General features: G+C 42.8%; 1 long non-coding RNA gene across 1 annotated transcript in view; it reads left to right on the top strand.

The window, feature by feature from the left end:
* Positions 1-18585, top strand: part of LOC109616872 — a 28691-nt gene extending 10106 nt beyond the window's left edge. Inside the window, exons 3-4 of the long non-coding RNA XR_002198156.2 lie at positions 17574-17699; positions 18371-18585. This is a non-coding gene — a long non-coding RNA (uncharacterized LOC109616872). The remainder of the gene's footprint in view (positions 1-17573; positions 17700-18370) is intronic.
* Positions 18586-23653: the final 5068 nt, after the last annotated feature.

Here is a 23653-nt window from a genome sequence, read left to right as displayed (position 1 = left end):
TGAGCACCATAATTCACTGGACAGTGACCATTTTCTGTTATTTTTGATTCTGTACTCTAGCACTTTGAGTTTGAAAGAATACCATGACAATGAGGTTGATATGCAGACTGTCAGTTTTAATAACCATTTTGGACGAAACTTTTACACATAGTCGTCGCCCCCCATTTTATGCATAAAAAACATTGGACAATTTAACGTAATGGCCTCTACCAGGCCTGTACTGCAGCAATTTCAGTTCCTGCTTGTTTCGGGACGTATTGGCATCAGTCTCATCTTCAGCATGTAAAATGCATGTTCAGTTGGATTCAGATCAAGGAAAAGGTTTTTCCACTTTTTGGCCGTCAAGAACTGAATTGTCGCTCTAGCAGTATTTTCAAGGTCATTGTCTCGTTGCATGATGAGTGCCATCCGAGGAGTTTGGTTTTATCTGAGCAGATCAAATATTTCTGTAGAACTCAGAATTAATTGTTCTACTTCTGTCTGCAGTCACATCATTGACGAAGACAAGTGACCTGTTTCATTGGAAGCCACTCTGGCCCAAGCCATAACACCCCCTCCACCATGTTCCACGGATGAGGTGATATGCTTTGGATCATGGGCATTTTTTTTTTCTCCACACTTTCCTTTTTCCATCACTCTGGTACATGTTAATCTTTGTCTCATCTGTCCACAATACTTTGTTCCAGAAGTCTTTTAGGTGCTTTTTAGCAAACTGTAATATCGCCTCTCTGTTCTTCCGGCTAATCGGTGGTTTGGATCTTGTAGTGTCCTGCTGGTGTAGTGTTCTACGTATGGCAGACTTTCACACATCTACACCTCTGTAGTCCTGCTGGTGTAGTTTTCTACATATGGTAGACTTTGACACATCTACACCTGCATCCAGGAGAGTGTTTTTGATCTGTGGGGCTGTTGTCAGGGTGGTGTTTTTCACCGTAATTTTTATCGGGTGTTTTTTTCTTGTTAATGATTAACCAAACTGTTGACTTGGTCATGTCCAGGTTTTTGGCAATGTTCCTGATTGATTGATTTTCATTTCTGAGCCTTTTGATGGCCAGCTTCATTTGCAACATCGACACTGCGGTCTTCCTTATTTTTTCACACCCCAAAAAACATCCTCCAAAGGCAATTGTGAAGTCTAGTATCAAGACTATTCATCAACAGCTCTCCTGCATTCTCTAATGAACTCACATTAATACACCTGCCTAATAACACACATCTGTGAAACCAATTAAACAAATACTTAATATTAGTACCTTAATATGGGGGGGACCATGTACATAGGGTGCTTTCATTTCTAAATGGTTTATCCGATATTTATGAAAATACCCTCAAATTAGAGTTGACAGTCTGCACTTCAATCTCATTGTATCCTTTGAAACTCAAAGTGCTAGAGTACGGAACCAAAATAACAAAGAAATTGTCACTGTCCAATGAATTATGGTGCTCAGTGTATACAGTGGGGAGAACAAGTATTTGATACACTGCCGTCTGTAAGTCTGTAATTTTTATCATAGGTACTCTTCAACTGTGAGTGACGGAATCTAAAAAAAGAATCCAGAAAATCACTTTGTATGATTTTTAAATAATGAATTAGCATTTTATTGCATGACATAAGTATTTGATCACCTACCAACCAGTAAGAATTCCGGCTCTCACAGACCTGTTAGTTTTTCTTTAAGAAGCCCTCCTGTTCTCCACTCATTACCTGTATTAACAGCACCTGTCCGAACTCGTTACCTGTATAAAAGACACCTGTCCACACACTCAATCAAACAGACTCCAACCTTTCCACAATGGCCAAGACCAGAGAGCTGTGTAAGGACAAAAATTGTAGACCTGCACAAGGCTGGGATGGGCTATAGGCAGGCAGCTTGGTGAGAAGTTCAAGATGACGGTCAATCTCCCTCGGTCTGGGGCTCCATTCAAGATCTCACCTTGTGGAGCATCGATGATCATGAGGAAGGTGAGGGATCAGCCCAGAACTACACGGCAGGACCTGGTCAATGACCTGAAGAGAGCTGGGACCACAGTCTCAAAGAAAACCATTAGTAACACACTACGCCGTCAGCATGACAATGACCCGAAACACACAGCCAGGGCAACTAAGGAGTGGCTCCGTAAGAAGCATCTCAAGGTCCTGGCGTGGCCTAGCTCGTCTCCAGACCTGAACCCAATAGAAAATCTATGGAGGGAGCTGAAAATACGTATTGTCCAGCGACAGCCCCGAAATCTGAAGGATCTGGAGAAGGTCTGTATGGAGGAGTGGGCCAAAATCCCTGCTGCAGTTTGTGCAAACCTGGTCAAGAACTACAGGAAACATATGATCTCTATAATTGCAAACAAAGATTTCTGTACCAAATATTAAGTTCTGCTTTTCTGATGTATCAAATACTTATGTCATGCAATAAAATGCTAATTAATTACTTAAAAATCATACAATGTTATTTTCTGGATTTTTTAAATAATAATAAAAATTACAGACCTCTACATGGTTTGTAGGTGGGAAAACCTGAAAAATCAGCAGTGTATCAAATACTTGTTCTCCCCACTGTATTGTTCAGCTTTAATGTTGCTTTCACAGATGTGCATGTCACCCATGCCTTGTGTACTAATGCAAACCCTATACAGTATCATCATGGAGGCTGGCTTTTGTGCTGATAACAAGCCGGATGGTCCTTCTCTTCTTTAGCCCGGAGGATGCAGTGTTCTTGATTCGCTGAAAAGAAGCACAGATTTTGATTTGTCAGACCACCGGACAGTTTTTCACTTCGCCTCAGTCCATCTCAAATGAGCTTTGGCCCAGAGAAGGCGCTATATAAATGTTGTTTATATCGGGTTTCTTCTTTGCATTGTATAGTTTTAACTTGCATTTTTGGATTTCGGCGCCATACTGTGTTCACAGACAATGGTTTTTGGAACTGTTCCTTAGCCCATGCAGTGATGTCCACTACAGAATCATGTCTGTTTTAATGCATTGCTGCCTAAGAGCCTGAAGATCACGGCAATCCAATATGAATGTTATGCCCTTATCCCTAACGTACAGAGAGCACTCCAGAGTCTCTGAATCTTTTAATCATATTAGGTATCGTAGATGATGAGTTTCCCTAACTCTTTGCAATTTCATGTTGAGATACGTTATTCTTGAATTGTGCACTCTTTCACAGAGTGGTGAACCCCTTCCAATCCTCTCTGGAATTATCTTTTAATACCTAATCAGTTTACTTACCTGTTGCAAATTGACATAATTAATTCTGTGATATTCCACCAGGTTTAGTGTTTTAGCATTACACAACTTTTCAAGCCTTTTGGTGCTTCTGTCCCAGCATTTTTGATATAAAAAAATATGTTTATATATTTCTCAGTTTCAAGATTTATATACATTGTCTTGGTATAATTTTCTATAGTTCTTATATTATTTACACATCATTGCATTCTGGTTTTCTTCACGTTTTACACAGCGTCCCAACTTTTTTGGAAACAAGGATGTAGACTCAAATAAAGGATTCCAGGTTAGTGAAACATTGCCTTATGAAATGAGCTAAAGACATGCAAAGCTTTAATAGAATACATATAAGCCTACAGTATGTATTATTATTGCTGATAATTTACAGTCTGCTATGTGTGGTGTGCTTTGGATGCTGAACTGTATCCTTAGGAAAAGAGAACGGTGTTCAAATGAATAGGCTGTTGCATATTCATCGATTCATATTAATTTATGAATATGCTCTTGTGTTGTCTTAAATCGGTCAAGGACCACGTCTTACATAATTTCACATAATAAACACATTGTTTCTGTTTGGGTGCATTCCTTGTATGTGTCGTTGTGTGTGTCTTTGTTTGTCTTGTGTCGTGTTGTTATCTATTTTGGAAAATTGCAGTGAGAGAGAGAGAAACTGAGAGTTAGACTATTAATGAAAGGAGAAAGAGAAAGAAAGAGACAAACATATACACAGAGAGAGAGACAGGGAAAAACAGACTAATAGAGTAATAAAGTTGTGGTTTTTTGAATGTTTTCCAATGCACATTGGTGTGTTTTCGAGAAACAATTCAACATTTTCGGAAAACAGTTTTTCGTAACCAGCCACGATTCGTCAGCTGTCAGAAATGAATGCCAGTGCATGCCACTCTAAACTGGGCAACTGAAGCTGATGGATGGCTCATTTTAGAGCCCACATGTTGCCTTTCTCCTGCTGCCATTCTGTTGAGCTAGCACAGGTGCTGGGGGAAAATTTGTAATCTCTGAAAAGAGGAGGCACACACTCGTTTGCTTGTTTGTTTGGCACGTTTTATCTCCGGTCTCTAATTCTTTTCAGTGTTAGCTATGGTGATTCATTTCCAGAATCAGGACCAATTTCTACCAGCCTGGCATTTCTTCTGTGTCCAGTGGCATGAACACATAATGCACAAGGTTTGAAGTGGAACAATGCACTGCTGGACCTATTGAAGACAAGACTGATGTGCATCTTACACTGAATTGCATTTTACCCAGACAAGTTACAGTAGTGATTGAATGCATATTCAAGCTTTTACATTATGGGCCTCCAAGGCAATGATTCCCAAAATCAAACATACATTACAAACACCATGCTCTTTCCAAATCAGGATTTATGGATCTTATTTACACTTGAATTATCATACAAATACCAATAATGCTACTACAAAAAATTATCATATCTGTACAGATAATTAACACAATTAGTTTCACAGTGTTTATGTTTATTTTTACAAAGTCATAGAGTGTAGGTGGCGAAACAGGACAAGAGTTCAGAAGTCGTATGGCCTGCCAGTAGAAACCTCTCAAACTTTCTTAGCAGACAAATATATTATAATACCCCACACCTCATGGGACTACTTAAAGGTAGAGCCCTCAAAAGGAATCACACTCAGTTAACTATCATAAAGTGTGGCCTGTGTGAAACTTGGTTTAGGCCTAATTAATGTATTGCCCTAAATGGGGCCTCTTCTCCTGTTACACTATAGACCATATCCGCATGGATCCCTTAAAGGCGTACATGTTGCTAATATTTACAATACCAAATATCAATTTACTCTCAAACATATGACTGGGTTTCTGTCTTTTGAAGTTCTAGAAATGAAAGCTAATCAGGCTACTCAATTGCTCTTCAATGCTGCTGTTTACAGGACCCTGGGTCACAGTGATCCCCAATGGTGAGTAATATTCTAGGTTTGGTGAATTCAATATTCACGTGGAAAACTCCAATAACAATCCAAAGCCATAAGGGACTCAATGGGTTTTGTCCAACATCTGGAGTAGATATTGTGGATGTAAGTGTTTTTACTCATAATCTTGGATTATCAAACCACCACCTTGCCATCTTATCAGCTAACACCCTTGTACCCCAACCAAGTACTTTTTAAAGCTGTAGTATACGTTTCTCTAACATCCCAACGATGTATGGATGGTATTCCAGACTCCACCTCCGGTTACCCAAGGATGTCAGATCAGATCAGATAAATCCTTTAACAGGCTGCTCGAGTATCTACATTTAGTGGTTGCACCACTAAAATCGAAACAATTATGCGACAAGAAACTACATCCCTTGTATACAGAAAATACCAGTGCCCTAAAGTAAGCCTCCAGAAAATTGGAATGAAAATGACCAAGTTGGAAGTATTTCAACCAGCTTGGAAAGGCAGAATGGTGCAATATCAAAGAGTACTCACATTTGCTCAAGTCAGCCAAACTATTGCAGATTATGCACATTGGAACACATATTACACATCCAATCCAAAAAGCCAGGTTGACTTGCCTATGTTGAACCAAATAAATCACTCAATATTCTCAGGATGTGTAGCAAACTTACTGAAAGCAGAAATTAAAGCCTGTGTTAAAAAAGCCTAGATCTGGAAAAATGAAATAACTATGTGTTGGTATCGAGCCTCTTGAACCATGCCTTATTTCTGTATTTTAATTGTCCTTTTTTGTTTGGTCTCCACTTCACCCAGATTCTAAAGAACATGTCATATTTCCAACCCCTCAAAGGATCTTGTCCCCTCTGATGTTTGTTTAACTCACTATGGAGATGGTATGACATCATCAGTCTCATGACTTAAAAAAGGCATACTTGACACAAGTGTCTTTAATAATACTATTAAAGGTTGTCATGAGGCAAAGAAGGTATATGTTTATCTTTTACAACAGCTGTAGGCTTTAACTATGATATTTACAGGTTGCACCATGATATTGAAATTTCTCCCATCCGTTATTTGTGAACATGTGTGGTAGATACATTGATCAAGGCCTGAATTTCAAGGCCCAGTACACCTGAAGCTTTAATGTCATGTCATGACACATCAAGACACATTGTGAACAATTAGAATAAATACTGTAGCATTTTCCATCCTCTCTGATTTGGAGGAACGGCCCCCCTGATCTGAACCCGAGCGGTGTTCAGTTATTGGACTTCTGTGCATGTCACAGTTTGTCCATAACGAACACCATGTTCAAGCATAAGAGTGTCCATCAGTGCATGTGGCACCAGGACACCCTAGGCCGCAGGTCGATGATCGACTTTGTTGTCGTTTCATCTGACCTGCGGCCACATGTCTTGGACACTCGGGTGAAGTGAGGGGCGGAGCTGTCAACTGATCACCACCTGATTGTGAGTTGGATCCGATGGTGGGGGAGGAAGCTGGACAGACTCGGCAGGCCCAAGCGTACTGTAAGGGTCTGCTGGGAACGTCTAGCCGAGTCTCCTGTCAGAGAGATCTTTAACTCCCACCTCCGGCAGAGCTTTGACTGGATCCCGAGGGAGGCTGGAGATATTGAGTCCAAGTGGACCATGTTCTCCACCGCCATTGTCGAAGCGGCCGCTCGGAGCTGTGGCCGTAAGGTCTCCGGTGCCTGTCGAGGTGGCAATCCCGGAAACACCGGAAATAAGGGATGCTGTCAAGCTGAAGAAGGAGTCCTATCAGGCCTGGTTGGCTTGTGGGACTCCTGAGGCAGCTGACGAGTACCGACAGGCCAAGCGGACTGCAGCCCGGGTGGTTGTGGAGGCAAAAACTCGGGCCTGGGAGGAGTTCGGTGAGGCCATGGAGAAGGACTATCGGCTGGCCTTCGAAGAGATTCTGGCAAACCATCCGCCGCCTCAGGAGAGGGAAACAGTGCCCTACCAACGCTGTTTACAGTAGAGGTGGGCAGCTGTTGACCTCAACTGGGGATGTCGTCGGGCGGTGGAAGGAGTACTTCGAGGATCTCCTCAATCCCGCCGTCACGTCTTCCATTGAGGAAGCAGAGGATGAGGGCTCAGAGGTGGACTCGTCCATCACCCGGGCTGAAGTCACCGAGGTGGTTAAGAAACTCCTCGGTGGCAAGGCACCGGGGGTGGATGAGATCCGCCCTGAGTACCTCAAGTCTCTGGATGTTGTGGGGCTGTCTTGGCTGACACGCCTGTGCAACATCGCGTGGCAGTCGGGGACAGTGCCTCTGGGATGGCAGACCGGGGTGGTGGTCCCTCTTTTTAAGAACGGGGACCGGAGGGTGTGTTCCAACTATAGGGGGATCACACTTCTCAGCCTCCCCGGGAAAGTCTATGCCAGGGTTCTGGAGAGGAGAATACGGCCGATAGTAGAACCTCGGATTCAGGAGGAACAGTGTGGTTTTCGTCCAGGCCGTGGAACACTGGACCAGCTCTATACCCTCTACAGGGTGATGGAGGGTTCATGGGAGTTTGCCCAACCAGTCCACATGTGTTTTGTGGATTTGGAGAAGGCATTCGACTGTGTCCCTTGCGGCATCCTGTGGAGAGTGCTTCGGGAATATGGGGTCCTGGGTCCTTTGCTAAGGGCTGTCAGGTCCCTGTACGACCGAAGCAGGAGCTTGGTCCGCATTGCCGGCAGTAAGTCAGACTTGTTCCCTGTGCATGTTGGACTCCGGCAGGGCTGCCCTTTGTCACCGGTTCTGTTCGTAATTTTTATGGACAGAATTTCTAGGTGCATCCAGGGGCCGGAGGGTGTCAGGTTTGGGGACCACACAATTTCGTCTCTGCTCTTTGCGGATGATGTTGTCGTGTTGGCCCCTTCAAGCCAGGACCTTCAGCATGCACTTGGACAGTTTGCAGCCGAGTGTGAAGCGGTGGGGATGAAAATCAGTACCTCCAAATCCGAGGCCATGGTCCTCAGTCGGAAAAGGGTGGCTTGCCCACTTCAGGTTGGTGGAGAGTGCCTGCCTCAAGTGGAGGAGTTTAAGTATCTAGGGGTCCTGTTCACGAGTGAGGGAAGGATGGAACGTGAGATTGACAGACGGATCGGTGCAGCTTCTGCAGTAATGCGGTCGATGTATCGGTCGGTCGTGGTGAAGAAAGAGCTGAGCCGCAAGGCGAAGCTCTTGATTTACCAATCAATCTACGTTCCTACTCTCACCTATGGTCATGAGCTTTGGGTCATGACCGAAAGGACAAGATCCCGGATACAGGCGGCCGAAATGAGCTTTCTCCGCAGGGTGGCTGGGCGATCCCTTAGAGATAGGGTGAGAAGCTCGGTCACCCGGGAGGAGCTCAGAGTAGAGCCGCTGCTCCTCCACATCGAGAGGGGTCAGCTGAGGTGGCTTGGGCATCTGTTTCGGATGCCTCCGGAACGCCTTCCTTGGAAGGTGTTCCAGTCCCGTCCCACCGGGAGGAGACCCCGGGGAAGACCTAGGACACGCTGGAGGGACTATGTCTCCCGGCTGGCCTGGGAACGCCTCGGTGTCCCCTCAGAAGAGCTGGAGGAAGTGTCTGGGGAGAGGGAAGTCTGGGCATCCCTGCTTAGACTGCTGCCCCCGCGACCCGGCCCCGGATAAGCGGAAGATGATGGGGATGATGGGGGACTGTAGCATTTTATATTGGCTGCACCCTATGTTACTGATATTTATAATGTGAGTGTTTTAAAGCATTATTTCTTAATAGAACTTCATAGAATGTATGCCAAATCAGATGTCTTCATTTAAACGTACATTTCTTTTATTACTAAGTACTCCAGTTTAAAACCCTTTGGTTATATCTTGGATGGTGGCAACCCATTTTTTATATAAAATATGTTCCTCTGACATTATTATTGTGTTTCTTACATGAAGCAACGCTTCTCACTAAAAATGAATGATGGTTGTTCACTCTGTAAGGTTGTGTTAGGTCACGATTGGGTTAGAGCATTGTTTCTCTCTCTTTAAACGAAGATATATTGTAGCCATATTTCACAACATAGACCAGTAAATAAGTACAGAAGCTAATGTTTGCAATGGAGGTGAGATTGCAGTTACTGTGTTTAACCCAATTTAGAAGCTGCATATTTCTCTATGTTTCTCAAAAATAACTGCACAGCATAGCTAGTTGGGATCCAATGCAATTTGGGATATAGCCTTTGTACTCTGGCATTACTAAAGAGTCACAGTCTGTAGTCTGTCACTTACATTATCATATCAAATGTTTTTGTCACTGGGTTAGTTCGTTGAACCCAATGCAAATAGACAACAGGTCAATCATTTAAGATGGTAGACTATTTCCCACTATCTATCGTTCTCTCTGCAAGCATTTTTCTGTGTAAATTTTTTGTTATGTTGTGACTGACTGCAGTGTCTGAGAGAAAACAAAGATTGAAAGTGTTGCGTGGTGCCATCAACCTTGAGCCAAACGTGCTCTCTCTCTCTCTCTCTGTCTCTCTCTTTCTTTGTTTGTGTGTTTCTGTTTCTCTGACAAACATACACCCACATATAGCCCCCTGACACTCCCACTCAACCCTCTTTCTCTCCTTGACTCCACTCCAAAGTAATTTACAGTTGGGATAGAGCCCACCTCTGAAATAGCCTGTGTGTTTGGAGTGGAGACAGAGAGCACACATTGACCATGGCCAGCGTCTGTTGTCCGATTCCCTGTCCGCAGGGAGAGGAACAAACCAAACAATTTTTGCTAATTATTTTCAATGTTGCTCTGGGAAAACTACTGAATGTAACATCCAACAATGAAACTATTTAGCATTGTCCAACTAGCATGCTTGTTTGGTCCAGTATGGCCTACTTTGTAAGAGGATTGCCATCAATGCCAATGTAATGTCTTTGATTCTCACTGAGGGTATATTATAGCGTATCCGAGAATATATATAACAACAAAAGATAACCATCTGTGCGATTCTATGTCAGATATTGTTTACAAAAAGAATGCTCAGAATATGGGACATTGTACTGTTGGGACTGTTCCCGTTCTGCTATAAGGAAAGAGAATAATTGGATAATCTTTTCTGGTACTGTGCAACAGACTGGCTTCTGGAAACTGGTCCAGGATTGGTTGCTAGGTCATGAAAGCAGGCTGTGATTGGACCTGCGGACTGTACCTTTGAGAAATCTGGAGGACCACAGCCAGTCAATAGTACATACAGTTGTGCTCAAAAGTTTGCATACCTTTGGAGAATTGGTAATATATGTACCATTTGTAAAGAAAATGAGTGAGAAGGCAAAACACGTCTTTTATTTCTTATGGGTTTCACATTCAACTGTAGGTCATAACAGAATAGTACAATCATAAAGCAAAACATGGCAACAAAGAAAAAAATGAACTGACCCCTGTTCAAAAGTCTGTCTACCCTTAGTTCTTAATATTGTGTATTGCCCCCTTTAGCATCATAGACAGCGTGCAGTCTTTTGTAATAGTTGTCTATGAGGCCCAGAATTCATGCAGGTGGTATAGCTGCCCATTCGTCTTGGCAAAATGCCTCCAGGTCATGCAAAGTCTTTGGTCGTCTTGCATGAACCACACGTTTGAGATCTCCCCAGTGTATCTCGATGATGTTAAGGTCAGGAGACTTGGCCTTGTGCTTAACGTTATTGTCGTGCTGGAAAGTCCAAGAGAATCCCAGTATTTTCTGATAACATGCGGCATTCATCTTGCCATACATTTTCACTAGATTCCCTGTGTCTTTAGAGCTCACACACCCCAAAACATCAGTGAGCCACCACCATGCCTCACATTGGGAATGGTATTCTATGCACTATAGGCCTTGTTGACCCCTCTCCAAACATAGCGCCTATGGTTGTGACCATAAAGTTTTATTTTGGTCTCGTCACTCCAAATTACAGTGGGCCAGAGGCTGTGAGGTGTGTCAAGGTGTTGTCGGGCATATTGTAACCGGGCTTTTTTGTGGCATTGGCGCAGTAAAGGCTTCTTTCTGGAAACTCGACCATGCAGCTCATTCTAATTCAAGAATCATCGTATTGTGCTCCTTGAAACAACCACACCGTCTTTTTCCAGGGCAGCCTGTTTTTCTCCTGAGGCTTTATATCATTGTGTTCTTAGGGTTTATTATAACCTACATTTCTGAAAGAATAATGACAGATGTAAGGTGCACTGAAACATTCCTCATGAGTTGTTCTGAATCATGACACGGTGTGTTGTTACACAACTGCAAGAACAGTTTTGCAATACCTTGGTAGAGACTGGAAGCCCCAACCCAAAAGAGGTTGCACACACTATTCTCTTTTGGTGTTGTTTCCTATTCCGAAAGGTCCTGAAGAATAGCTTTCAAGTTCCATATAGTGCCGAGTGTGAACCTTCCCTGAGCCAAACATCTATTCATCTATTGAAAATTAAATCATCTAAACATATATTAAATAATCTATATGCGTGTTATAAACAAAAGTCGCAACTTCAACCTAGTATTGCAAACACGTAATTCAAATTACATCATTAATTATACATTTGTTGACAAATAAAACTTATTACCCAAATAATTGGCTTTAGTTTGAATTACAGTTGGCTAAGACTTTAGCACAGCACAGTATATTTCAAGCTGTGGAAAGTGATTATCCTTACTTTTATTTTAACTGATAAAAATAGGATATTTCTGTATACACCTTGAGTCATTTGTGATTCAGCTCCAGAGCTGCAAGAGATCTGTGTGTTTGAAGACATAAGAAACACTGTGACCTACAGATTGCCTATCTTGGAGCATAAGGTCATCCTCGACTTCAGATTAGTCTTTTTAAAACCTGTTTAAGAATCTACGTGGAGACAGACTCCTTACAGCAGATTGGTTTCAAGATTTAACAAGTGATTACAGCCATTACATAGAATTAACTCAATTTAAAGAAAACTATATAAAAACACTTGATATACTTATGTAGCGATATGATCAGATAGAAAGCTTACATCAACGGTAACAGAAAAAAGTTCATTTAATCTTTAAACCCTGAGGTTGATTGCTTGTAAGCTTGATGGTATTTCTGCCTCATAGATACAGTCTGTCATGGGTTTATGAAGTTGTTCACAACATGGATTACGCAATTAAAGCAAAGCTGTTTAGCCTTGTAACATATGCACCCACAATCCTGCAGTGGCCCCATAAGCCTTAGGTATTGCTCATAACATAAGCGAAAGTTTTGCTTTGGTTTTAATATTTTGTCTGAAAAACATGTTTTCTTTTTAATTTTTTTTTTTACGTTTTCAGCAGGCTAACATGGCCCTCTGACAGTTTCTAGGCAAAAGATATCTCAGCGATGTCTCTCATCTCTAGTAGTAATCTCCAGTGTGCATCTTCACGGGGGGTTGTTTTTCACCCCTCATCAAGGGCAGCAGTCTTAACAAACATCATGCCCTTGAATTATTTGGTTGAAGCATGTTGACTGTGTTGTCGTCTGGAGGTGGTACCAGGTTTGTCCAGTTTAATATGTGGACCACACTTCAGCAGGGTTAATATTGTTCTGAGTGGTAAAGTATCCCTTAATTAAAAAAAAATTGAAACACTTGCATGGTCTCATATGGTACTCAACCTTCTAGCAGATAATGCGTTGCATTTGGAGAACACCAACCATATGGACATTTCCAGAGTTGAATGCAGATATTAATTTGATGCCGTTTCTTGTTGTCATAACACGGCGCTGCTCTGCGCCCTCTGCGCCCTCTGCCTCCGCTTTGTGTTCATCAACCGACTTCATTAAGCTCATTAGCTTTTTATGAAATTTGTCCTAGAGTTCGTCCCGGGTTACTATGCCTGTATTGCTTCATCAGAATTGGTCTAAAACAAATACGAAGCCTTCAAACTGCTGATGGTTAATGCTTTCTCCATAAATGGATGCCAGTGCGACATGTATTGTAACGTCTCTGGGATTCCTGGCACATATGTCCCACACGTTTCCAGAACAGCAAGGTCGGCATTAATCAACTGAGCTATGCTGTCAATGCTACTTTTCCCAGCATCCTTAGATTTGTTGGGTGCAAGGATTCTCAGGGCCATTTTCTTAGATTGTGTTTGAGCATGTTGATTACCCGACACATAAATGGTGAAAAAAGTGAGGATTTTGTATTTCTTCCTGTGGGATTATAAGTAGTGGACACATGATCTCAACTTCATCAGAAAATCTAATAATTTGGAGTGCTTGATTACATACATTAAAAAGTATATAGCCTACTGGATGCTTCGGAAATGTTTATCCATCTTGGCAGGCAAAATGAGCTCCCTTCATAGATTTGGGATGATTGAAATCCTTTTTCTTAATACGCTAACATTTGTGAGTACTGTCTTAAGGGTTTCTATAAGAGGAACAATATACTATCACCAATACTGAATACTAATGTTTTAATTCTTCCTTGATCATCACAGCTGATAATTTTGCACGTTCTCTGGTCATTGGTAATATGCATGAAGACGGTTCGTTAAACAGTTTTCCCCTACACTTTACATATTCAACCTGTTTTCTGTTGATCATTATAATGGGAAGTGAGTAAAACCTGGATTTCTTTTTTCCAAAGTTGGTTATGACAAATTACATTACAAACACTGCCTTGGTATTTCCTTATGGGCTTGGTAAAGGTGTGCTTATTATGCTCCAACACTGGATAATACTTTGCAGCAGTTTCCATGTTGCAAGGTGTTTGGCAAGTGCAGCTGACTGACAATTCCATGTAAGTGTGTATCAGTCAAATCTATTTATAAATCCCTTTCTACATCAGCAGTTGTCAAAAAGTGCTTTTACAAAACATCCAGCCTGAAACCCCAAGGAGCAAGCAACAACAGTGTTGAAGCTCAGCGGAGAAAGCGAAGCATGTTCTTAACAAATCCTAGAGAAAACACGTGTGAGCTTAATACACTAGCATAGACAGTATATCCTGGGAAATCCTATGATTGAATTTAGAATATTACTTTACTCTACTAATCTTGTGTAGCTTGGAATATGTTTGCGTGAGTGTTTCAGCTTTCCATGGAAATCTTTTCATCATTTTTTTTTTCTTGTTGTTCAAACCATTCAGACTTTTTTGTAAAAACACTCCCCTCCAGGCTCCTTTGGGAACCAGCCGTGTCTCACAAAACACAGCTCCTGTTCAGCCCACGTTAATCACTAATTGAAATAGACTAATCCAATGGTAATGCCCAGACATCTGTACCTCAAAGACATGGTTTAAAACGGGTTAGAATTCCAAATCAATGCTCAGATTCATTGACTCAAATGCATTGCGTACAATGTGATTTAAATAGAAACAAATACATGAAACAATAAGAAAGTGGATTACAAAAAAAAAATAAAAAAATAAAGATATACTGAATGTATTATAAGTCAGCGTGGATAAAAGCATCTTGTAAATGGCATCTTCTTTTGTTTTGTTTTGCGTAGCTAGCTCCAGGACCCTGCAGGCAGACACATGCTTTTATCACACATTTACCAGGAATGGTGTTCCCTTGGAGCTCTCTCTTTCATCCCTCCATCTTAGCCAAATCACAAGCAGGAACTATTTTCGCTTCTGAGAGGGAGATTAGTGAAGCCCGTGCGTGTGGGTTTGCGCATGTGTTCTCGCATCTGAATGGGAATGTTGGCTCGCGTGCCCGTGTGCATTCTTGTGCGCACTAATATATGGGTGTGTGTTGTGCGTGTGTTCTTCCGCATCTGCTAGGCTTGTCTGCATTTGCCTGAAAACCCCCTTATAAGGACTTCCTCTGTTGCCAGAGAGGCAATCGTGAACAACTCCTCTCCTGCTTTATAGAGTTACTATAACTGACAGTTCCAAGAACTGCTCTAAAACCAGTCACCTGCTAGGAACATTCAACATCTTTAGAGGAACCCTGCTGCTCCTAAAATTGCCCACATTCAAGCCCATCACAAGTTCCAACCTCACAGCTCCTCTTGACAGAATTAGGCCAGACACCTCATAAGAGAAAAGTAGACAGATTAATAAGTAAAGAAATATAAGACACAGAAAGGATGAGTAAAACCTGTCCACACGGGGCAACATGCATCTTACTTTTACCCCGAGGGGAGAAGGTTGAATCCGGCTCTTATTTCTCTTTTCTCGTTTCTCTGTTCTTTGTTGTTATATCTCTCCCTCTGTCTTACCCTCTCCATCTGTCTTACCCTCTCCATCTGTCTTACCCTCTCCATCTGTCCGTCCGTCCGTCTCTCTCTCTCTCTCTCTCTCTCTCTCTCTCTCTCTCACATGTCTCTGCCTCTTACTGGGGCCTGGCGGGGGGGTAGGTTTGATATTCTGACGTTGAACCATCAGTGCTTGTGGGAGCCTGGGGGACTTGGCTGAGGTAGGGGGAAGGCGCTGTGTAATCTAAGTGTCAAGGTGAGGAATCTCAAAAACATGAAAGGAAGTGATGGCGCATCTGTGGCATGGGGGACTGGGAGAAGGGGTGTAGGTGGAGCCTGCTGGATAAGCGTCCAGTGACGAGCAGGATGTGGGACCTATTGTTGAGAGTGGTACTTGGGACCTACTTTTGAGAGCGGTATATGGGACCTACTGTTGAGGGCGGTATATGGGACCTACTGTGGAAAGCGGTGTACGGGACCTCCTTTGGAGTTGTACATGGTACCTCCTGTGGAAGGTGCTAAATGGGTCTTTTTGACCTGGGTGTGGAAACAGGTGTCTGTTTCGCAGAGTAATTATCAAGTGTTTTCTATGTGTGCCAGAGTAAAGTAGCTGTTATACCGCAAAAAGGCAAACAAGCAACAATTGCAGGGGTTGTAGAAGTTGTCTTTCATAATCATTTAAAATGTCTAGCATGACCCAAGCTGTCAACAAATGTAGGTGAATCGAGAGACGTACTGGAGCTTTGTCGGTAATTGTGGGGAGATTCATTGAACTTCTCTTGGGATAGTGGTTTCAGAGCTATCTGAATAGCTTACCAGACTAAAACATCTCCAAGTATGGACTACGATTGAGGATTTATGTAGCTACTGTCTCTCTCTGTTATATTCTTAAATTCAACATTGTGTAGTGTTATATCATCTCTGTCTGTTGCAACCTCAACGTTAGATGGTGTTGCATTCAAACTTGGGTGTTGAACTTAATGCATTTATGTTTGCAATGGGAAGTAATAGTATTACATTTTGATTTGGAAATTGCTTTTGCTGTCACATCCCTTATGTACCAGTGTGTGTATCTTGTGGGCGTTACAGCTAGTCACATTATTTTTAGCCAGTTGGCTACTGTGAAATTGCTGCCCACAGCACAGGACAGAGTATAGAGAAAATACTCCATATTCGCTCTTTTTTTCTTATTACCCACACTACTACTAGGCTACAATTTGCTTTTGAAGTCGGCTCTCCCAACATTTAAAGTGCATGTCGTGTGCAGTGCTGAAATACAGAAAGGTGATGAAGGAAACTGTTTAAAGCACTTTGAGCTCTAACCAAATGACACACGCTCCACCGTGCTCATCCTCTGTGGCTCAGGTCTGTTTGATTAATTCGCCATGTCATCAAAAGCATTGATCCTTTAGCTCAAGAGATTTGATGTCGTAGGCACAAAGAAAATGAGTGAGTGATGCTGTGATTTTGGGATTTTTCTTGATTACGTGTTCTTGATTCATATATTAAAACCACTGATTCATTTCCAACACATTTGCCCGGAGACTTTTCATCTGGGAATGCAACATTTGGTGACACATTATATCCATGTGTACAGTAGTCCAAATATCCATGTGTACAGTGGATGTTCTATAGATTGCTTTTTGGATGTTTCTTGATATTATTACTATCTGCTGATAAGCAACTACTTGCTAAGGTTAATTAAGGTTAGGGCTAGGTTAAGTATTAACTTTAGGGTAGGGGAATGTTAGGCTTAGAATTGGGATTAAGATAAAGGTTAAGGTAAGGGCATGGGTTAGTTGATTTAACATTTTACTGATAGTCAGTAAAAAATATGTAGAGAATCTACTTCACAATTCACCTGAAAGACAAGGCACTCTGGAAAAATGTTTGTATACGATTTACCAGCGCTTGAAAAAATAATAGCAGGAACTGACAAATCACACAGATAGTCCCAGATGGCTCTTTGACCTTAAAAGCAACCGGAATGCTGTTTGCCTCAAATTAGGAGTCCCATTCCGGCCCAAGTCAAGCACTGGGTTTAACACTACAGTAGTAGAATTTTCAATGGTTTCAGTGTGCACGCATCCAGGCTGAGCAGTGTTAAATTAACACTACCAAATTTGTGTATGGTTGGATGTTGCCTAATTGTTGCGCTTGTTTAAAGGTTGTGGTGGTTTTATTTTGGGGGAGGGGGATGAAATCGGGATTTAATGTTGATTTAATGTTGGTAGCTTATTAAAGTATGACAAAAAGTTAAAAATGTATCTCTCGCTCCGTCTGTCAGAGATCCGACATGTCCCACCCAGACACGATCGTCGAACAGAGGGAGCACTGAACAGCAGGGGCATCAGAGTGGGAAGGCATTGTTCCGGAGAAGACAGACAGTCCCTCTAATGCAGCCGTCTGGAAGGTGAGGAACACCAGGGGATGTGTTTGTGCCCACATTTACCCAGCATGCCCCTGTTCATTATTCAGCCAAGCCTTCAGCCCTCACTCGCGAACAGCTACAGTGTTACAAAAGGAGAGTGGGGTGGTAGGCTGCTTAGACCAAAGCTCAAATGTTTAACAGACGTCTGGCTGTTCTGGGGAGAAGCGTGTGGGGTTTGGGTCGGTACTGATGTTTATAATTAGGGAAGAGCTTCAGACATCCCTTCGAGGAAGCCAAGTTGATGAAGTATTTTTACCAGAACAAAAGCAAAGCTTTGGTAGAAAGGTACTGTAGCTTATGTCTGGATTTCTTTAGTCAGCTTATATCTGGATTTATTTTTTCCCTCTCTCTTCTCTTTCAGTCACTCATTCTCAATGAAGAAAAGTGAAATTGTGTTTTTACATTGCAGAGATTAAGAGAAAAGGGGCATTGTTTTACCGAAATAATGTACCAGAAATGTGTATATAATACAGCTATACAAAAAGCTGAATAATAACAGTCCATTTGCTATTTTATTTCCTACACCTTATTAATCTCAATCAACCGTGCTAAGGCCAAGTACACGTTGAAGTACATTACGGATTGGATCCTGGTTGAATTTCTTTAAGCGATAAGAACAAGTTTCTACTTGCTAAATAAGATGTCTCGTTTAGGTGTACAGAGCCACATCCAAAGACTGAAACCTCATCACTACTCTCTCATGCGGGGACACGGAGGTGTGTTGTGTGCTGAAGAAAGCTCATCCAGCTTTCGGTACAATGAACAGATCTATCAGCCGCTACTCTCCATTCTTGTCACGGGTCTGGTGATAAGCACACTTTACTTGTATCCTCATACTAGCTTGCTTCATAATGAATATGAAGCAAGAGGGCACCGTATATGAACAATATGAACAATAAAGACTGAAGAATTGGTCATTGGGATTTTACTGTCTCAGAAATCATGCGAAACGAACATCTGAGTGAAAAGTGTTCAAAGAAATCAAAATATCGTTGTAGAAATTATTTGATTCAATAATGTGTGTCACTCATTTTAGTGCGTGCCACATGTAACATGGAAAATTGTATGAACAAAGTCTAATAAATGTTTATTCTGATTAAGATTTAGCATTTTTCAAGTTGATCTTGGTCTTTGGGAACTCTCAAGTGGTCATTCTTTATATCCTGTTTCACTGGGGTATTAATTTGAGATGACACACAGGCTAAACTCTCATAAAATAGTCATCCATCGACTTGAGGACAAAAAAAAACTCTAAAGAAATGAGACTGCATTTTGTTGATCTTTGCAAATCAGCCAGTGGTAAAGAAATAGATAACACATTGTGTGACAAAAAAATTTTTTTTTGGAAGAGGTTGGTTTGGTTTAAAAAGAGCCATGGTTGTGCATTAAATAACCTAATACCCACTGTGAAGTATGGTGGTGAATATGTGATTGTGGTAGTGGAGCTTTTCTTTTTACTTCCAAAGGCCCTGGGAACCTTGTTAAGATACATGGCACCATGGACTCCATCGAGTGCCAGGAGATTTTAGGCCAAAACCTGTCTGCTTCTGCCAGGAGGCTGAAACTGGGATATTGCTGTTTCTTCTAGCAGAAAAACAGTTCAAAGCATTACATCAAATTCACAGAAAAATGGTTCACTGACCATAGGGTCAAGCTTTTGACCCTATGGCCATCAAAGTCCCCTGACCTAAATCTCATTGAAAATGTTTGGGCTGAGCTGGAGAGGAGAGTCCACAAACAATGTTTTCAAAAACAAATATTTCATGATGACCATTTGTTTCTTGAGCAATTTTCACTCAATTAAATGTTAAATGATTCATATGATTCTTGGGGTGTAAGATAAAGCTCATAAACAAAAATGCCGTTTGTTCATTTATAGCTATGGTGCCAATAAATCTGGTGGGCATTGAATATGTTTTAACACACACAGGGATTATTGTCTTGAACCCTAATATTTGTTTGAGGTGACCAGAGACATGTCGCCTTCAGAAAAAATAACCAATTCATTTGTGGCCTAGATCTGTCCCTGCTAATCTCCCTCGTTAACTCTAAGAAAGGCAACAGTAACTCTGACCATAAATCGCAGTGGGACTAGTATTGCTGGAGAAAGTTGGTTATGCAATTATCACCCCAGAATATCTGTAAATTGACTCCCAAATGTATAGTGTCTGTCGCCATAATATTTAAATTAAGGAAGTGTGTGATTATTATTACAGCAGCGTGCACTAGAAGTCCTAAATGCCCACAGCCTTCTGGAGTGATACACCCACACTTGATGTGTTTTGAGGCAGTGGATGAGAAAGGAAACTTCCTAATGAACTCAGCTGGAAACATGGACTGCTGCTTTGTCATCTATTGCCTATTAACAGTAAGGGTTTTACAAGGGCTCAGTATTTTTTACTGACACATTTGGCGATGTTCAAATCATTGGCATACAGTGCAGGCTGTAAAAGAAACCACTCTGTTCACTTTCACTTAATTTATGCATGCTTTTTAAGAATTATTGTTCTTTGTTTTTGTTCGAAACACAAATATATTTCTCACTAAACCCTAGAATGTCCATTTGGACAGGACAATGGTCAGAGGATCTTTAAATAACCCGGAAAACATTTTGTTTCCCAGCTGGAAATCTTGCTGTCCTGCAAAGCAAAAATTCCATTACCTGACTACTCAGTAATCCTGTGTGAATAGGGCTTTAGCCTAATGGGAATTGCCTGTAGAAGTGTTGTAGCCTACATTCCTGAACCAAACTCGTCTGCTTCTGCAAGCCTTTTCTGGCTTAATTTGATCCATAATATTTTGTAGGCCAATTGCTTCATTGACCACCATGACCATGGCCAGAAAAAGTTACTGGTTCAGCAACAACATCTGATAGTTCAAAACTGGGCTTCTAGAGGAAAGTTTTGAGGAAACAGGAATCCTACCCATTTTGGTTACCCTATATTGTCTTGTCAACAAGTAGCCCATGCAATACATTTCCTTTCACACTGTGACTGACAAGTTCTTTTTTATCAGACAAGGAAAAAGTACCCCTTCAGGTTTGCACCCCCTGACTGGAACACTGTATGGTGGGAATCATTTGGCCCAACGGATGTCTCATTTCCTGCTCAACACTAATGTCCTTAAAGGGATCAGGGTGTCATTTGCGATTATTATCCACCCTTGCTGTTGGTTTCTCATGGACTCATAGATGTTGACTGGCCTTCACTGTTCATCAGCAGTTTACTGAGTGCTAAAATATCACCTCTGTGACACAGAAAAGCAACCGCGAAACGAGTAAGGTGATCTTTCTATGCTACGGTAACTTTATGTGGTGAAGCTGTCTCACTGTCCCGCTCTAGCCAATCAGGGCCTTCAACAGCCGGCCAGTAGCTGCTCATCCGGCCAAAATGCTTCTTCAACACCTGCCATGGTTTATTACTAAAGAGCCCACTTATACACACTCGCACACACTTGCACAGTCTCGCTAAAAGAAAGATGTTTTACAAGACAGTTTTACTGTAGATGCAAAATATGTTACCGGCACACACATACTGTACACCCCCCCCCCCCACCACCACCACCACCACCACAAAGACCCGCTCATCCTTTCCATCACTCCATCCTCATTCCAAATACATTTTATCCCTGACAGAGAGAGGATAGTGTGTCGTGTCATGTGTCATAAAGCGCCCGCGAGCGCGCGTTTGTGTGTGTTTTGGTGTGTGTTATAAAGCTATGCCCTCTACCTGCATGCTAATCCAGGTTGACAGGTCCTGTCTCTAACTGTATGATTAATGGGCAGCCAGACTGCAACCACCGGATGCATTTAATGTCATCCCGCCGCAATATCCTCATCCCCCTCCATCACCCTCCATCACCCCCCTCGCCCTCCATCACCCCCCCTCGCCCTCCATCACCCTCAATCACCCTCCATCACCCCCCCTCGCCCTCCATCACCCTCCATCACCCCCCCTCGCCCTCCATCACCCTCCATCACCCCCCCTCGCCCTCCATCACCCTCCATCACCCCCCCTCGCCCTCCATCACCCTCCATCACCCCCCCTCGCCCTCCATCACCCCCCCTCGCCCTCCATCACCCCCCCCCCGCCCTCCATCACCCTCGCTCCCCACAAATGACAGTGGTGCAAATGTCATCAATCCTGTGGCATGTTTTCAATTTCCATTAGTAACAATGTATAATCTATTCCCTGGTGAAAGTTTGGTTGTTGTTCTTTTTATGCGCTTCCCATAAATCTATCAATCTGTGTGATGCGGGATGTAGAGTGGGTGTGGGGGGGGTGGGGGGGGGGCGTCTGAGAGAGAAAACGTGATGGAATGGACTGAGATGTGTTTAAAAAAAAGTCTGCCTCTTTTACATTTTATTCCTTATTGCTCTTAGAATTTAGGACTAACCTCGTCGCTTAGAGTTGGTTTACTCTCCCTGACAGTTATGTCCTCTCAATCCTATGTTCCTTGATCTACCTCCCACTCCTAACGTTTCAGAGTGAGAGGAAATCTAGGGCCTGAAAAGTAAAAGGGAAATTTGACAGTGTTCTAAGGTTGGGGTAAACAAAAAGGTTTTCAGGTGTATGGCGCAAATGGCACCCTATGCCCTTTATAGTGCACTACAATAGACCAAGGCGTGTAGGGGGAGTAAGATGCTATTTAGGACACATTCATCCGGACAGAAATGGAGTAGGTGGCACAAATTAAAGTTAAAAACCTATTGATGTTTCACAGCGTCGCCTTCAATTCCCACCCCTCAACTCCCAGAGCCCCTGAGTATTTTCCCATTCCCATTCGCTCACCGTTCCAAGCTAACACACATCGTAATCGGAATAGACGATTCAATTTCAGTTGGTCTGTGAAACATTCCCTTCTACGCTGTCATTTTATATACTCTAGGACCGTAAAGGGGAAAACACAGAGAGAAAATACATATTTCACAGGAGCTTAACGCACAGCAAGGGAAGAGAGGAGGAGTAAAAGTTCTAACCACCAGTTCAGGGACAAGGGGTTCCTATGTACTATGTTAGCTAGCTTATGTCCTGGGGCCAGCATCATTAGCTTTGTTATCACTCACGTGACTTCGTCCTTGAGTACTAGTCCCCTGACCAGGAGGAGAACAGCCTTTTGAACATGTGGTGTGTTTGGGAACTTGGCTTGTTTGTCAATGTTCTGGGCAGGAGACTGAGACGCCGTGACAAATGGACTGTTTAAACACACTCCCTGCCATGTCATCTGGTTTAAAAGGCAATCAGTTTGCTTTCTTGTTTTAACAGACATTCAACCTGAGACAGAAAGGGAAGGATATAAAGAGGGAGAGTGACAGCGAAGGAAAGGATATACAGAGGTAGAGATACAGCACTGGGAAGTATATACAGAGGGAGAGAGACAGCACTGGGAAGTATATACAGAGGGAGAGAGTCAGCACAGGGGCGTAGAGGGAGAGAGACAGCACAGGGGCGTCAAGGGAGAGAGACAGCACAGGGGCGTCGAGGGAGAGAGACAGCACAGGGGCGTCGAGGGAGAGAGACAGCACAGGGGCGTCGAGGGAGAGAGTCAGCACAGGGGCGTAGAGGGAGAGAGACAGCACAGGGGCGTCGAGGGAGAGAGACAGCACAGGGGCGTCGAGGGAGAGAGACAGCACAGGGGCGTCGAGGGAGAGAGACAGCACAGCGGCGTCGAGGGAAAGAGACAGCACAGGGGCATAGAGGGAGAGAGACAGCACAGGGGCGTAGAGGGAGAGAGACAGCACAGGGGCGTCGAGTGAGAGAGACAGCACAGGAGCGTAGAGGGAGAAAGACAGCACAGGGGCATAGAGGGAGAGAGACAGCAAAGGAGCTTAGAGGGAGAAAGACAACACGGGTGTAGAGGGAGAGAGACAGCACAGGGTCATAGATGGAGAGAGACAGCACAGAGTCCTAGAGGGAGAGAGACAGTACAGGAGTGTA

The sequence above is a fragment of the Esox lucius genome, chromosome 18, assembly GCF_011004845.1.
Source record: "Esox lucius isolate fEsoLuc1 chromosome 18, fEsoLuc1.pri, whole genome shotgun sequence".
NCBI lineage: Eukaryota > Metazoa > Chordata > Actinopteri > Esociformes > Esocidae > Esox > Esox lucius.
Note: the sequence above shows the minus strand (reverse complement) of the source record. Positions and strands in the feature narration are given on the sequence as shown.